The sequence below is a fragment of the Vulpes lagopus genome, chromosome 1, assembly GCF_018345385.1.
Source record: "Vulpes lagopus strain Blue_001 chromosome 1, ASM1834538v1, whole genome shotgun sequence".
NCBI lineage: Eukaryota > Metazoa > Chordata > Mammalia > Carnivora > Canidae > Vulpes > Vulpes lagopus.
In genome coordinates this window covers 64445315-64462743 of record NC_054824.1, presented here as the reverse complement: position 1 = coordinate 64462743, position 17429 = coordinate 64445315, and the positions used below count along the sequence as shown (strand labels likewise).

At 48.7% G+C, this 17429-nt stretch overlaps 1 protein-coding gene across 4 annotated transcripts in view; it reads left to right on the top strand.

The window, feature by feature from the left end:
• The first annotated feature begins 8235 nt into the window (after nucleotides 1-8235).
• DAAM2 (dishevelled associated activator of morphogenesis 2) overlaps nucleotides 8236-17429 on the top strand; it is a 115838-nt gene continuing 106644 nt past the window's right edge. Inside the window, exon 1 of one of the 4 annotated variants that reach the window (XM_041734023.1) lies at nucleotides 8236-8275. The gene's annotated coding sequence lies outside the window, so the exon portion shown is untranslated. Of the gene's footprint in view, nucleotides 8276-8374; nucleotides 9024-17429 lie in introns of those variants that run through there. The other 3 variants (XM_041733781.1, XM_041733710.1, XM_041734107.1) reach the window with 3 other exon arrangements.

Below are 17429 nucleotides of genomic sequence, written 5' to 3'. Positions count from 1 at the left end.
AACGTTCAATATGCTAATGCACATTGTATAATTCCAAGGCAGGTGGGGCTTATAGAATACATAGTTTTTATGAAATCTATCTGACCATGAGGAATCCTCCCTCTACCTTTTTGGCAAGCCTTTTAAAGGGGTTAGCATTCTGTAGAGCACATTTTGGAAATATTGGCTTGAAAGGTACCAGTAAAGAGGGAAGATATTTTCTTCTTCATCCAGAGAATTCCCCTAAGGCAGGAAATGTGTTACTGCCTTTTACCTCCTGCTAATCACAACAATTCTGAAAGTTTTGTGCTTTTATTTTTTTTTAACCTGAAAGTAGTATATCTGGAATGCAAGGTCTCTACACTAGTCTAAATCCTTATTGATGGGAAGTCCATCTTGTTCATCTTTGCATCTCCAAGGCTTACCACAGCGCTTGGCACCTAACTGGAGTGAATGAATGAATAGCATTAGAGGAGGATTTCTCCTCCTTCTTGTCCTCTGGCTCCTTATCTTTCTTCTTCTCCCCCCTTCTTTCTCTCCTCTTCCTTCCCTTCCTCCTGCTTCTTCTTTTTCTTCTTCTTCAAACAAAGTAAGAAAAAGTCTTCTCACCAGAGTCCCAAACCACATCTATACAGCAACCAAATATACCTATTGGGTGTCTATGAAACTCTCCAGTGTGTGAAAACCTGTGCTTCTGCATATTTACAGGAGAATTCATTAAGTGTGCAAATGTCCTGTGCTCTTTCCAAGGGCAACTGGGTGGGTTTTATCTTTCTTTCTATCTGTGTGTCTGATTGTGTACACACAGCTGAAAAGACGAGTTACTGAGAAGTTTCCAAAAGAAATGAATGGGATAAACCAGATTGCCAAGTTACTGAGTGGTAATTAAAAACAGACTCCTAACATCATCACTTTGCCATTTTTAAGATATTTTCCTTTAAAAGACAAAACCAGCGAATGATGAAACATGTCATGCTTCTCCTGAAGTCCCTTAGTCTTACACCAGTCCCTGCTCAGTTGTACACACATATATATGCCAGCCCAGAGCCACACATGCTTGAAGAATGTAAGCAGTCTCAAATTATTTTTCAATGGAGAAAAGTGTGTGTGTGTGTATGTGTGTGTGTGTGTGTGTGTGTGTTACCCATCCTCACCCTCAGTAGAGATCAGTGGGAAGATTCCTTTCTTTCACATTTCAAAATAAAACTTTATCCTGAAACTAAGTGAAATACTTGGCCCTGAGCATTATTTTTCACAGGGGTTGAGCTACTGAAAATGGGACTAGAATGGGAGTTTGTATGCTGCATTGTGAGGGTGCAAGTATTCTGACTCCAGAAATAACATGAGCAGCTGTGTCTACTAGCAAGCATGGCCTTCCCCGGCCTGGGGACCTTAGGCTCTGATCACACATTGTCTGGGGTGGGGGTGGGGGAGGAATCCCACTTCGTCCTTGTCCACTCAAGTGCTCTATACACTGTGTGATATTCCATCCTACGTCTGGCCAGGTGCGGAGCCTCACTGGCTCTGCTGGGGGGCCACATACCAGATTAGACACACGCGTGGCCTGCCTCACCGTGGGGGTGGAGGGCCGCCGCCACAATGTCCAGGATTGTGTGTCTTGTGGTTAAACACTTAGGGTTTTGACGTAGGCAAAGGCAGCAGAGCCGACCCTCAAAGCCGCTGCAAACAACCTGAGAAGGCTTCTCAAAAAATGCAGTCCTGCGCCTCGGAAGGAGACAGCTTTTATGGGGCAATTTTCCAATTGCTGCCTATTTGGTGTGGTCATGTCTGATCCCAGGGAAGTTTCTTAACTCTGGGCAAAGATGTTTGCAGAGAACTGGATACCAGGAACCTGGTGAATTGTACATTAATGTTAAGTGCATTCTGAGCGTTAAAAAACACAGAAGCTGTGTGTGTTGGAGGGGGGTGGGGTGGGAAATGGGAAAGGACAAAGAGAAGGACAAGCATGCAAAAATAATGGTCATCTGTACAGTACAAACATTCTGTAATTCAATTCTCACTTTGCACCATGGAGTTGATCCTCCTGTTAATCTGTATTTTTCAGAGAAGCCAAATGATGCTCTTACTCAACTGTAAAAGCCAGAGCTGGGATTAGAAATTAGATTTTCCTGATACCGTATTTGGAGGCTTTTCTACTATACCATAATGAGGACCTAAACCATCCTCGAGCAGTTCATGTCCTACTGATCCGTTCCAGGAAGAAAGTTTGGTAGCTCTGGACTTTTTCTCTCTTCAGTTGTATCTTTGGATGTTACTGCCTGAAAATAGAATGCCAGGAGGCCTGTTCTAAACAATGGAGATTGCATCTCTTATTATAAGCGAGAGAAGTGGGATGGGGACTGTGATCAAAATGCCTGATGTGTGATATGTCCCTGCTGAACTGGGTCCAGTTTATTTTTTTTAATTTTTTTAAAATTTATTTATGATAGTCACACACAGAGAGAGAGGCAGAGACACAGGCAGAGGGAGAAGCAGGCTCCATGCACTGGGAGCCTGACGTGGGATTCCATCCTGGGTCTCCAGGATCGCGCCCTGGGCCAAAGGCAGACGCCAAACCGCTGCGCCACCCAGGGAACAAGCTTCTTCCACCTTCTAGGCATCAACAGTGCCCTTGATGCAGAGTTTGACACTTTCCTGAGCAGAGCTTGGGGTTCAGTGGGGCAATTCTGACAGCTTATGTAGTAGGATCAGAGAAACATCACAAATCAGTGATCCTTTCCTTCCCAGTCTCAGAAAAACTCATTGAAGTAGGGACTTTCAATCTGCTTTGCCTTATATCAACAATCCTTTGGGATGCAAAGATCTTTGTCCCATGTTGTTGATGAGGAACATTGTACTAGGGTTCTCCAGAGAAACAAAACCAACAGGATGTGTGTGTGTGTGTGTGTGTGTGTGTGTGTAGATGGGTAGATAGGTTTATTTTAAGGAATTGGCTCATTCAACTCTGGAGGGTTGAGAAGTACAGAATCTGACGGGGGAGGCTAGCAGGCTGGAGATCTGGGGAAGCTTTGCAGTCCAGGTCTGAAGGCCATCTACTGGAAGAATTCGGGAGATTAATTTTTGTTCTATTACTGCCTTCCACTGATTGGATGAGGCCCACCCACATTATGGAGGTTCCCTAATTTAATTGTTAATCTGGACCTAAAACATCTTTAGAGAACATCTGGAATAATGGTTGACCAAATATCTGGGCATTGTGGCTGAGCCAAGTTAACACATAAAATTAACTACCACAAACACTAAGCTTCAGTGGGTTACCTGCCATCCTGAGATCACACAGCACTGAAAAGCAAAGCTGGAGATTTAATCAGTCTCTGATTCTTTTTTTTTTTTTTAAGATTTTATTTATTCATGAGAGATACAGTGAGAGAGAGAGGCAGAGGGAGAAGCAGGCTGCATGCAATGCAGGGAGCCCAACGTGGGACTCCATCCCAGGTCTCCAGGTCTCCAGGATCCAGCCCTGGACTGAAGGTGGCGCTAAACCGCTGAGCCACAGGGGCTGCCAAAAGTCTCTGATTCTAATGAGTTCTCTTCATGATCTTTTCTTTTTTTTTTTTTTTTTTTTTTTAAGATTGTATTTGTTTATTCATGAGAGACACAGAGAGAGGCAGAAACACAGGCAGAGGGAGAAGCAGACTCCCTGTGGGGAGCCCGATGTGGAACTCAATCCCAGGACCCGGAGATCACAACCTGAGCCAAAGGCAGATATTCAACCACTGAGTCACCCAGGCACCCCTTTTCGTGACCTTCTATAGCCCATGTCAGCAAGTCAAGGAAAAAAGGCATGTTATCCATAGAGAGCCTTATCTTGTTTAGATAGCATATTCACTGGCTTCTCATTCATTCTCCAAAAGGTCTTTGCTAAGTGCTGCGAAGGTCCATGCAGTATAGACCGGGAGCAGTACCCCAGGGAGCGAGCAAGGAGGGAACTTTGTGAAGCCTACTTCTCCCCATGAATAGACTGAACCTTGGAAGTACGTGGTCGACTCTGGAACCTGGGACAGTTTTGGTGAACTATTTGAGGATCTCTCAGTGAAGAGCTAGACTTTTCTAGGTGAGAAGTGTGCTGCACAGTCTCACTGTGTGTTCAGGGAAGCTGCCTGGTTAAATCAGCTGATGACTGATGGGTAAAACAAGGTGGGGCTCCCTCCCTGGCTCTCTTGAAAATAGGAGATGCCTAAGTACCTTAGAAATCTAGGGACACCTGGGTGGCTCAGCAGTTGAACACCTGCCTTTGGCTCAGGGTGAGATCCTGGAGACCCAGGATCGAATCCCACGTCGATCTGAAGGGAGCCTGCTTCTCCCTCTGCCTGTGTCTCTGCCTCTCTCTTTCTTTCTCTGTGTGTCTCTCATGAATAAATAAATAAATAAATAAATAAATAAATAAATAAATAAATAAGAACTCTATGGGTTGGGGAGGGAGGGTGGGTGGAGTGTGAATCACATGACCTTGGAAAGGCCCCTCCTACCTTCTGGACTCCTCAGGGCTTACCAGCCTCAAAAACAGCTCCTTAGTACCGAAATCCACATGTTTTACGAGCTTCTGTGGCTCCTTTTCCCAACAGAACCCGAGTAAGCTCACCTGGGCAGGCATAGACTCCCTTCTCCTATTACACAGCCTCACTTCCCGCGTTCCCAGCCACCTGGACCTGTCCTACCTCATCTTTTAATTCCTTCCTTTCTCTTGCTTTGCCTGGAATGAGTTAATTAGGATGTTGTAAAAGGAGTTAATTCTAAAAGGAGTTAATGAGGATATTCTATTTCTCCTTGGGTCTGCTGCTTCATTTCTATTTGGACTGCTGCTGCTAATTTCTATGAATTACACTACATCTCCTTGTGACTGTGGACAATTAGATTGGCCTGTGGCATGATTTTCAAGGGAGAATGGTCCCATCATAGTTCCTGATACCAGGAATGAGTCAGTCCTAAACGTCTCTTACACTTTAGTAACTTTCCTGTGTCTTTTTTAACAACAATGATAATTAAAAATACATACCATTTAATGAATCACGGCCGCATGCTGGGCAATATGACAATAAATAGTTGGAAAAGTGGGGACCAAAGTTGGGAGGAAAATGGTGGTTGGCATAGACATTTGGTTGCAGAGACAAAGGTTGACTTTCTCCCAAGAGCTCATGGTGGAACTCACAAGAAAAGATGAAACCAGAGGACAGCCTACAACTCTCGGGAGAAGGAGAGCTACTACTGACAGATCCCGCAGGAATGTTAACATCTAAGTAAAGGAATAACCAGGAAGAGAAACCACACAAGGAAGTTGAAGTGATGGGAAGATGTCCCTGAGAGAGAGGAGCCTCAAGAAAAGGGTGGCATAAGCATTTTAAAGGATGTGGGAATGAAGATGGATAAGACTGATTCATACAAAAGGTCATTGACTTTAGAAAGAGCAATTGCAGGGATTCAGAGCAGGATGTCAGAGAGTAGCTGGGAGTTGAGGGGGATCTGAAGACACAGTGGACTGGACTTAATTCCCAAGTGGACTGTGACACTTTCCAGTTCCAGAATTTACTTGCGAACTGCTTCATCTGGTTGAAGTAAGTAAAATTCACATCTGCTCAGTAGGAATAAAGATTGTTCTTTGGGGCGCCTGGGTGGCTCAGTCAGTTAAGCATCTGCCTTCAGCTCAGGTCATGATCCCGGGGTTCTGGGATGAGCCCCGCTGTGTTGGGCCCTCTGTTCAGTGGGGAGTCTGCTTCTCCCTCTCCCTCCGCTCCTCCCCTTCTCTCTGCTCATACTCCCTCTCCCTCTCCAATAAATAAATAAACAAAAATCTTTAAAAAAAAAAAGATTCTTCATCAGACTTTGTTGTGTTATTAAAAATGTGGAAATTCCAAAGACTTGGAGTCAGAGGAACTAGGTTCGCATTCAAGGTAGCTTATTCACTGACTATGTATCTTGGACAGGACATTTATCAGATCTGGCTTCTCTTACATAAAAAAATGGAGGTTATAGTGATAGCTTCCCAGTTGTAAGGTTCAGAAGAGATATATGTGAATAGGCTTTGAAAACTATAAAGAATTATGCCAGTGCAGAGTTTCATGCTAAAAATAATCATCATACCTATAAGCTAGTGCTCAGGAATTGTACCAATATTATGTTTTATCTTGGTGAGTTGGTTGGGATGTATGAGGTAAGATTATATTTGGCTGTAAACGACAGAAGACTCAACTATAATAATTTAAACATGTATGAGTTTATTTTTCTCACCTAACAAGAAGTCAGAGGAAAGCACACTCTGATGTCATCCGGGGTTTTAACTCCTTCTTTCTTCCTGTCCACCATCTTCAAGTGTGTGGCTTTTGTTCCCTAGGTTACAGGATGGCTGCTGTGTCTCCAGGCATCCTATCCACATCCCAAAAGAGGAGAAATGGTTGAAGGGGCATGCTATCTGAATTTGACCTTTCCTTAAAGAGTTTTTCTGGAAGCTGACTCTTGCCTTCCGCATGACAACCTCACTGGCCAGAACTGGGTTTCTTAGCTATCTCTAGCTACCAGAGTCTGGGGCAGAGAATATTGTAGGCTTCTGGTTTCTTTAGTTGAGGAAGACAAGGGAGAAGGGGCCTATCAATGGCTTTGGAAGCCAATTTTTAATGGCTACTATAGAGCAGAGCTCATCTTGCCAGTGGAGCCTTGATGTGAGGAAGGGGATGGAGGGAGGTGGCAGTGTGTATTATACTCCGGAGGGCAAACTGACGGTGACCAAAGAGCAGGGCTGTGGGCCCTCTGCGGCTTGGACCAAAACGTTTTGGCTGTCCCCCATCAAGGGGCTCAGCCCCAAGACTTGGCTCCTTCTGGCAATCAGCCTTTACCAGCTCCTGCCAAAGGGGTAAACACATTCCAACTCCTTGAATCCCTGCTGCACTGTAACAGTGGTTAAGGCATCCCCCCACCTACCCCATCTGGGCTAATGGAAAGTTCACCAGAGTGGTGTTTTCTTAGTGATGCTTTGCGGTTATCCGTGCTCCTTCGCATTAACGAGGAGTCGAATACCTACACATTTCTGTTATCGAACTACACAAGCAATTTGCACAATCAGGTGTATCGCGTTTGTGTTTATCCTCCAGTCCTTGGGAAGCACGAAGGATAAAGCATTATAACTTGTTTTCTCCATTCTTGAAAGACGGTCCCTAAGCCAAGCCGTCTTTTAAAGCCCTGTTAGCTGGGTGGAGGGACCACTGGAACCTGGTCCTAAACACCCAGAAAACTCTGCAAGGGTCATCACCTAGTGTGGGCACCCTCTGCCTGCACACTCCTGGGATGGGGTGGTGGTGTGCAGAGATCACTACTCACCCTGAGGGTGGTGCCAGTTATGGAGGACAGGGTTGCTCTTGACTGAGGTGACTTCCCGTGGGGGCAAGGAGATGGATCACAATCACATTCAAGGAAAAAAAAAAAAAAGAAGAATTAAAAGCGAGTTCTAAAAGTATGAATAAGAGCTATTGTAAATGGCTCAAAGTCTGTATATGAGCAGTGAAGTAAGATGAATTGACTGGCATTGAGTTGGAAAAGCCATACAGAGGCAGGGAGTGTGGAACGTAATTTAATAAAAATAAACTTTTTTTTTTTTTTTTTTTTTGTACATACACACTCCCGAAGAAGAAATGGAAAAGTTGTTAGGTGTGGGCCGGGGCTCCTAATTGGCCGTTCTGGGGTGCCTGATTTATCTGTGTCCTTGTGCTGGCACCTTCCCCCCCGGGCCCCTGGTCCCCCGCCCCCGCCCCGGGGGGCCCTCGGGGGAGTGAGAGGCATCCCCCTGGCACGTGCCCCCGCGGCCGGCTCAGCCCAGGTCTTGTCACCCCTTCCCCGGCAGGGGGTGGGGTGGGGTGCAGGGGTGCAGGGGTGCAGGGGGCAGGGTGCAGGGGGCCGCTGCCCAGGTCGCCACCGTCGCCTCCTTGACCTCCCCTGCTTCCCAGTCCGGGGGGGCCCCAGGGGGCTCCCTGCCCTGCCGAGGCTGGAAACGGCTCCGCTCGCGGTGCGCCTCGCCCGCGCCCCTCCTTTGGTCTGAAAGTGTGAAAATCACACCCCGAGGAGCCGAGGGGCCGCGGGGAGAGCGCTACCTAGGGAGGTCCGGAGCGGCCCTGCCCGCCATCCCGCTCCGAGGCGCCTGACGTCAGAGCGGGCGGGCGGGGGCGCTCGCGGACCCGGGGCGCCCAGAGGAGGCTGCGCGCGGCGGGGGGGGCTCGGGGCGGCGGGGGCGGGGGCGGGGGCGGCTCGGGGCCGCGGGGCTGCGGGAGCGGCGGCCGCGCCGGGCCTCGGAGTAAGTGCGCGGGGCGGGGGCGCGGGCGCGGGGCGGGGGCAGGGGCGGGGGCGGGGGCCCGGGCGGGGCCGGGCGGGGCCCGGGCGGGGCGGGGCGGGCAGCCCGCGGCCGGCACCTCCGCGCCTCTCTCCCTGCGCTCGCCTCCGGCGCCGACCGCCGCGCAGGCCGCCTGCTGTGGGGCTGCCGCGTGTCTGCAGGAGCCGCCGGGACCGCCGGGGCTCCCGGGGGCCCGTGTGCGTGTCTGTGCGCGTCCGGGTGTGATCTGCGTGGGTCTGGCTGCTTTGGCACATCTGGACACAGGAAACGTCTTTGGAAAACTTAGGGGGAAAAACTTATTTTGGGGGGGGGTGGCTTTGAAGTCTGAGTCCTGTTGTCACCAGTGGACTGAACCCAGCCGGCCCCCCAACTCCCGCCACCGCAACTACCGCCAAACTGACAACTTTTTGGTGGCGGCTTTGCTCCCCGGCTCGGCTCAGTCTTGTGCCGTCCCTGGGCGATTTAACTCCTCCCCAGCCCCGGCTCCCGGCTCCCACTTGCCAGCAGGCAGGGCACAGGGAGCAGGAGGTTCTCGCGCCCCGCCGGCCGCAGGGGGCCCGTGGGCAGGGAAGGAGCATCCCGCAAGGAGGGGCCTGGCTCCGGGGGACCTTAGCACCTGCGGCAGCCGCCCAGCCTCCTGCTGCGGCCCTGACATCGCCAGGCAATGGGACTGTGGCTTAACTGAGGAAGGAAGGCTCCAGTCTGGAGGCAGGTAATTGGGAGGAGGAGGAGGAGGAGGAGGAGGAGGAGGAGGCGGCGGCGGCGGCGGCGGCCGGGCACTGCGAGGCCCTGTCCAGTCCTGCCCCGGGGACTGGGAGGGATGCGTCTGCCGCCTGTGCCCGCTGCGAGGGCCGGCCCGGGGCCCGGGAGCGCCGCGGTGCCCAAACAAGATGCAGGGTCCTAACATAAAGAGACGGGTCTGAGCCGTGGGGTGGAGGAAGGGGGGTGGTGGGGGAGAGGGAGAGAGATTTTTATCAAAATTGAACACAGATTGCTGAGGTCTGGGCTTGATTTAACTCTTTTCTCTCTGCCTTGGCCACTCTTCCACAGCTCTGGGGTGGATTTGCCAAAGTTCCTGGGGAAGGTAGGAAGGAAAGTTATGCCTCTCCAGGAACCGGTCCCTGGAGGTTTTCCTTGAAAACTACATGGGGATGCAAGCAACTTACCATCTTTCAATAGCTGAGTTTTGCCTTTGCCCTTCTTCCCGGTTTGGTGTCAGTTTCTTGGATTTTTCTGAAAAGTGGGCTGTTGCAGGGAATGGACTTTCCCTAGGAATCCGACGGGGATTGTGCTCTGGGAGTAGGGGGAAGGGGGCGCTGGCTGTGTGGATCTGCTGGCCCTGGGGGCGCCCAGGCACGGTGCTGGATGTCAGGAGCGGGGGCCCAAGAACCAGGGACCACAGAGAGAGAGAGAGAGAGGGAGCCCTTTCCGCTTTGCCCTAGCTGGGTCTCTGCTTTTATATTTTGCAATGGAGCCAACCTACAATGTTTGGGTGGGAGGAGGATTGCTGGACTCTCCCTGTGTCCTAGAAAAGTGAGGGAATGAAGGGACAGGGAGGAAATATGGGTATTAAAAAAAACGGACCAACAGGAAGTTTGAGATTTGGGATGGATTTTAGAAATTATACAAATTGACCCCTTAGGGAAGTGCCGTAAAGGACTGAGCAGACAACAGCGTCAGAAAGACTCACTGCAGAAGTTATGTCTTCAATGTAAATGTTCTGAAGAGGAGGGAAGGCATCCCCAGGGCAGTGTAAACAAAAGTGCGTGTAAACAGGGGTCCCTGGATACTGGGCAGGACGCACGTGCAGCCGCATGTTTATGCCTTCGTGACTGTGCGGGGATGGTCCTGGCCTCAGGCACGAAAGCACAAGCAGCCCACTTCTCCTCTGTGCTGGGAGCTGGGCTGCCTCCCTTTTCTTCCTTTACAAAAAACAACTGTGCTATTATTGTCCGGCTGCCTGTTCCTTGCCTGCTCTGGCTCCTCACTCCCAAGTTTGCAGAGCTTTGCCTCCAGATCCCCAGGATGCTGAGTGAATACTCGTGCCCCCATCAGGACAGAAAGAGGAGAGAAACTTTTCCTGGGCCTTAGAACTCAGAAGAAAGTCAGGAGTTCAGGAAGCAGGAGTTGGAGAGGGCAGGACCCGTAAGAAGGCCTGCGAGTGTGTTTTCTTTTGGTGCGTGTGGGGGAGGTTGAAAGCCTACTGCTCTCTGTGGGAACATGTTTTCTCCCCAGTCTGCTTCCCCAGCCCCCCTCCCCCACCCTCAGACTTTTCGAAACTAAACAGGTTAAACTCTGCCCCTCACGGAAGAGCCCGGATCCAGGGGTAAAGAAGAGGGCGAGCCTCCGTGCAGGTGGTCTGGAGGCTACAAAGATAATTGATGAGGCACAGGCTTGTTTCTGTGATTTTTGGTGGAGCCACTGGAAGGACCAACTTTGCATGTTCTCAATTCATTCCCACTATTTGCAAGTAGAAGGCTGGAGACTCAGGGACATGGGGGACCCAGAGGAGGCAGTCTCTGAGAAATAGCCTTGTCTCAGCGCAGGACTCCTCAGGGAGAGCCGAGGGCTAGAACTGGGCTTGCAGCTCTTTCATCCTGTGGGGTTTCTCTGGAGGGTCAGTGGAGCTCTAACCTTTCCAGGTGGGCTCTGGAGATGCTTCGCCAACTTCAGACCCAGGTCAGGTTCCCAGGCCACTGACATTTGGGCTGATCTCATCGCCCCTTCGGTCAGCTCCAGCTTCCGGCCTGCTCTTAGGTCATCTCTGAATACTTAGAGAAGATGCATCCTTGGGCTCTCCTGATGGTCCAAAGGGCAGATGGCACCTGGCAGGAAGAACATCTTGGCTTTGATAGCATAGGAGCCTCCACAGCCAGAGCCTCCGTGTTTGGGGATCCTGTGTCCTTCAGCTCTGGATTTCAGATGCACCCTGGCATAATAGAGAGAGTGCAGACCCCAGAGCAGACTGCCCTGGGAGAGAATTAGGAACCTGGGGTGTGTATCACTTATTCCTTCTGAGCTCCAGCTTCCTCATGTGTAAAATGAGGATAATGACCTCACAAGGGTATTACAAAACCGATATTTTTGCACAAGGACCGAGAATGGAGCTAGTGATAATATAGCCTTAATGAAAGGAATAGCGTGATTTTATTTCTTCATTTTTCAGCCATCAGGACTCCATGATTTTTGGAAAGGACCTTTCCTCAAATCTGGCTACATGTTGTCCATTATTGAAGGCCAATGGTTGGCAGTCTAGGGCTCCAGTCACCCCTTTTTCCTCCCTCTAGAGAAGGTGACCAGTAGGGATGATCCGTGAGCGTGCCTGGTCTGTTATCCTGAACAGTGAGAGGAGGTGGCAGGCAGCCTGGGTATCTGGCCCGGAAACCACTTCTGTATTGGAGATCTCTCAGGAGGGAAGATGGCAGTGGAGCAGGTTGTATGGGTCTATTGCGGGTGAGACCAGAAGGTCAAGAATCAGGTGAGTCTCAAAGAACCAGCTTGAGGTCCGAGATTGGATAGGCAGCCACTGCTTCTCAGGGTGCTCGGGTCAGACAGAGCAAGGGGAGACTCTGATGGGTTCTAAAGAACGGGAGCTTTCACTATCCACAGGTATCTTTGGTGGGCATGGGGTGAGGAGGTGGTCCCCGACTGATACACTATCTCGGGGGGGGGGGTGGCTCCTCCAGTAGTCAGAAGGAGCATGAGATGCTGGAGAGAACAGCTGCAGGTTCTCCTGGCCCATCTCGAAGCTTCTAAGTTATCCATCAGTTTGACATTTAAGATGTTGAAGATCGCATTTGTTTCTGTTTTGTTCAAGCTCTCTCTTTAACCATGGCCTGGGATGACTTTTCAGCTTTTAAGAGGCTCAGCCAGTGGCCAACTTCTCTTGAGATGGCCCAGATTGGGGGTCAGTGAATTCCTCACTCCTGGCAGTATCTAGTTCTCCAGCTCCCTTCTCACATTTTGTTTTGTTTTGTTTTCTTGTTTCATTATGAGGCTATAAAACTGCACTGTCAAGATGCTGTGCAGAGAGGGAATGCCTTTTCTTTGGACTCATGTGTGTCATTCTGCCAGTAATGTGCAAGGCTCATCAGACTAAGGGTGTTAGCAGGTGTTGTGGGGTGCTTTCTGGGGCTCCCGTCCACAGAAAAAAAAAAAAGCAAAGCAAAGCTCAAAAAGAACCCGGGAAAAATAACCTTTAGGCAGTTTGGTATCTCTTTGAGTTCTGGCCAGAGAGGAGCTGGGTTATTTGTAAGATGCCTGGCAGTTCTGTGGAAGGAGGTTCAGAATCAAGTAGATCCAGGTTTGAGTTCTGGCACCACGAGGTCACAAGCTATTCATCCTTTCTGATCCTTTTTCATCTGTCAAATGAAAACAATGACTCTTCTTACTTCCCAGGCTTGTTCCGAAGACGAGACGAAGTAATATATGGGGGAGGATCTAGCAAGCTGCCTAGTGCTTAGAAAAATGTTAGTGACTTTTCCCTCTCTGGTTCTAAGCTCAAGAAAGTACATGGTTTTGGACATTTATCCATGAGTCAAAGTAAATAAGCTATTTATTCAAGGCTTAACAGCAGTGCTCAAAGGTCAGCTAATCTCAGCCTGGAGATAGAGACCTTTAATACAAAAGTGGGGCAGCACACATCAGCGTTCCCCATGCCAAACAAATGGCAGCCCCATGTGATCCTCTATGGGAAGAAAGGGAAGGCCACCAACTCACTGACCCATGAACCCGGGCTATTAGTGAACTCTCCCTAGAGTGTGTTTTAGAAATCCCAAATGCAGTCTTGGTTCAAAGAATTGAAGTCAAAACTGGGGAGAGAAATCATTGAGGCAGTACCTAACATTAAAACCAAATAATAATGGCAGGACGACAATAGTACCTTACGATTGTGTAACAGTCTATGGTTTGAAAAGCATGTGGTCTCATTTCATCCTGAGAACAATGCTATGAGATTGGCATTGACCATATTTTAAACAGCTCAAACTCTGAGGGCTTTAAAGATTTACCCTATTTCATACGGTTGAGTGGAGTAAACAGGAGGGGAATAGCTCCCCAAGCCGTGGGGCACAACGCTGGCTGCACATTAGAATCACCTGGGAAGCTTGTAAAAGTATCAAACCCTAGGCCCACCCCAGACCAATTAAATTAGAATCTCTGGGGAGTGGGGCCCAGGCATGGATAGTTTTGCATTGATAGTTCCCCACATGATCGAAAGTGCAAGTAAGAGCCTGAAGTCTAGGTGAAGAGTGAAGAGTACTAACGTTAAGATTCAGGGTGTCAGGCATGGGTTAAAAAAACAAACAAACAAAAAAAACCAACCAGCTAACGCTAACACTTTGCCTGGATTTAAGCTTCAAGAGGGCGGGCGCTTGTGCGGTGTTCCCTGTAGCCCTATAACCTGGAGCCCTGTAACTGGGTGGGTAAGGTAAGTCACTCAGTGAACATTGGCTGCATGAATGAATAAATGAATGAACCAAGTATTATAGCTTAGAAGCTAGCAATGTCAACAGCCAAATGCAGCCTGTCACCTTGTTTTATAAGTAAAGTTTTATTGCAACACAGTCATGACGTTTGTTGATATATTCTCTACGGCTGCTTTCACACTAGAAGGGCAAGAGTTAAGTGTTGTGACGGAGACTGTATGGCTCGCAGAGCTGAAAATATTTACTTTCTGGCCCTTTTAACAGAAACTAAGTTTGATGGCTTCTGCTCTAGGTTTCAGACAGGAACACAGGGTGTATCTTGACCACGATAGCGTGGTGGTCAAGAAAATAGGTTCTAGAATCAGACAAACTTGTGCTTGAATCTTGCTCTCCCACTTGTAAGACCCTGCATATTATTTACCTCCCTGAGTCTCAGTTTTCTCACCTGAAAAAGTGGGACGATGATAAATAACATGCCCCTCACAGGATGGTTGAGAAGACTGCCAGCCCCTGCCCTAGAGGAAGAACTCAGCAAATGTTAGCCATTGCTAAAATGATCGTAGTTACTGGCAATTAACTAAGTCAAACGAACTAGATTAAAGTAAAAATCCAAATCCCGTATTATGGACAGAAATAAGGGATGTGGTGGGCAAAAAATAATCGGTTGGGGAGCTGGTGTGATGAAGAAAAACTAGTTTCTGAGGTAACGGGTATCCTTTCAAGACAACACAGGTCAGGCCCCCCGGCGTGTGAGTGAGGTGCTCCTGAATGTCTGACTGCTGTGTCGACCAGCAATCCCCATCACTCCTCCCGGGTTAACTTAGGCTCCATTGTACTTAATCTGGTCAGAAGCACATCCCACCTCTGTACCCTTGTTCCTAGTTCTGTCTGAGAGGCCCTTCCCCAGTCCTTGTCTTCCTGGTCCCCTTGTCCTGTCAGGCTTGCTCAGGTGTCTTCTTCTCTCTCCGATGCCCTCTGCCAGGCTTCCCCCAATCACTCCTGCCTCTTGACTCCCACAAACATGACACCCAGCTCTGTCGCAGCATCTAACACGTTGCATTAGTAGACAGGAACTGAGTCTCCTTCATGCCTTCTACATGATTGGAGCTCCTAAAAGTCAAATTGTATTATTGACTCCACCGATGGTAGCCAAACAATGTCAATTAGATCCTTAATTCAACTCAGTGATAATCTGAATTAACTCTTCAGGAATGAGTAGGGCTTACCCTGCTGCTAATGGGATTGCAAGAGCAAATCTATAGCCAACCAGATGGAGAAGAACCACTCAGTTTATAGACTATGTGGACTCTTTGGGTCCTCATCCCTGTGCTCTCTGCTGGCTCCTGCCCTCTGGAACACCTCTCCCAAGGGGTAGCCAGGGACAGGGAAAGATGGAAGAAACATAAAACCAACCCTTCGGCTTCTTGTCAGCAGATGTGGTGAAAAGTTGGGTTTTGGCTTCTCTGGGCTTTGCATGTATATGCGCCAAGATAATTGGGAGTTGGCTTGGTACGGTCAGCTTTTGTTAGCATGGTAATAGAGAGAAGCATGGTCACAGATAATAGCAAACAGCAGATAATTCACAGCATCACCATTTGACTACAGAACGTGTTGCATAATTTTTATAGATTTTAGTGGCAGATTTATTTTGATGGCGGATACATATTGTGTGTGGAATAATATTAAGCTAAAGTTCTCTTCTGATGGTTAAGAAGAGGGCACAGAAAAATCTTGGCCTTTTGATCGATCCCCAGTGGACAATTCGGGGCTGCCTAATTGAGGTGAGAGGGGAAGAAGGAATGAAATAATACTTTTATATAGAACCCCACTCCGCACCTAGCTCTACGCGGATAGTTTTAAAATAACATATTCTTTGATTTTTCCAAATTATGAATAATTCTTACTAGCTTAAACAAGTGAATCAGTATCATGCAGAAAAACAAAAAGGCAAGTGGAAAATGAATAACAGTACCTTCTTTCACACCTTGGTCATTAATGTTCATAGCCTAAAATTATAGCCATCTATCTTTTACTTTGTTCATACAAATACCTACCGGTGTGTACACAGCTATCGTGGGCTGTTGTCTGAACGTTTATTTTCCATGAAACTGAGCCTAACCTTGCATATTACAGCATACTTTTCTTCCCCTTGAGCATCTGTCAGGTTACTCCTGCAATGCATCAAGCTCCTTTTTATTTTTTCTGATTTCTTTAGGCCGAGACACACACAGCTCTATATATTTGAGATCATGCCATTCTTGTAGGGATATTTATTTTTCCATCAGTCAGTTACTAAACATGGTTTCATCCTGGGTGATCACTGGTTTGGGTCCCCGCTTCTGATGTATTAAGTATCCATCAGCCAGAAAAGCTGCATGCTGGCACTCAGGCTGAGTGATTGATGTACCTAGCCTGGTGACCCTCTGGGAAAGGACTACATGTTTTGTGTGGTCCTCCTTTGTCCCCTGGGGAATCTGTTGAGTATCAGACCCTGTGGTTGCCCTACCCCCTCCTCATTAGATTTAGCCTTCCCTGCTTGGTCCTCTTCCATCACTGAGCAGAATGCAGCAGGAAATATCAAAGACCTTTGCATTAGATGAGAACAACAGTCCCAATGGACGGTCTTCTTTCTGTAGAGAACAGATAAGGTTCTGCCCACCTGACTGGGTCCAGATCCCTGAGTAGTGGACAGATGCTGTGCCACCCTGACCCTCGCTCTGGACTGACCCCAGTGGCAGGCCAGCCCACTTTGGACCTGCCTCAGGCTGAAGAGAGTTGCCCTGCCCACTGTCAATCCTACCCACACTTCCCTCCTGGGTCACTTGCATCCAATGATTGGTGGGAGCGATGAAGGCCTGGCCCCTATGTACCAATTTGGGGAGATTCTATAATTTCCTTTTAAAAGATTTTATTTATTTATTCATGAGAGACAGAGAGATAGAGAGAGAGGCAGAGACACAGGCAGAGGGAGAAGCAGGCTCCATGCAGGGAGCCTGATGTGGGACTTGATCCCGAGTCTCCAGGATCATGCCCTGGGCCGAAGGCAGACGCTCAACTGCTGAGCCACCCAGCGATCCCCAGTTTGGGGAGATTCTTTTTTTTTTTCAGTTTGGGGAGATTCTAAAGGGTCTCCTAGCTTCAGGGCTCCACATGGAGTTGACTGAGCCTTTACTGAGGGTCTGGCAGCTACACTTCACCCTCTGCCCAGGGCTCCCTCCTGTCCGTTCCTCTGTCCTGTGGGTGGTTGATTACAAGAGCCCTTCCAAATAACACCCTGCTTGCTCCAGAAATTTTGACTCTTTCATATGAAATTGTTTGGGAGCAGCTCATTATTTTCTAGGTAATCATTGTTGGTTGTATTAGAATGTGAAAAAGTGCATTTTTTTCCTTGTGCTGTATTTTGTGTGTTTTCTAGGTGAGACCCAGCTGAGTTCCCTACAAATAGCATTGCGTCATAACGAGACAGACTGAGCAAATGTTTTGATTTTTATTGTCAAACTTGTATTTGCCCCTGCAACCTGCCCCCTGCCCCCCGCCCTGCCCCCTGTGGGTAGAAGCACGACTGGATGGCTTTGTTGCCATCCTGTCTGGAGATGAGGAGCTGGACAAGTTGACCTTTGGGAATTTCTTTCCATCTTACCAGTGCTTCTGGAATGCAAAGTGGGGGTGCAGGCTCAGAGAACCCTGCCGGC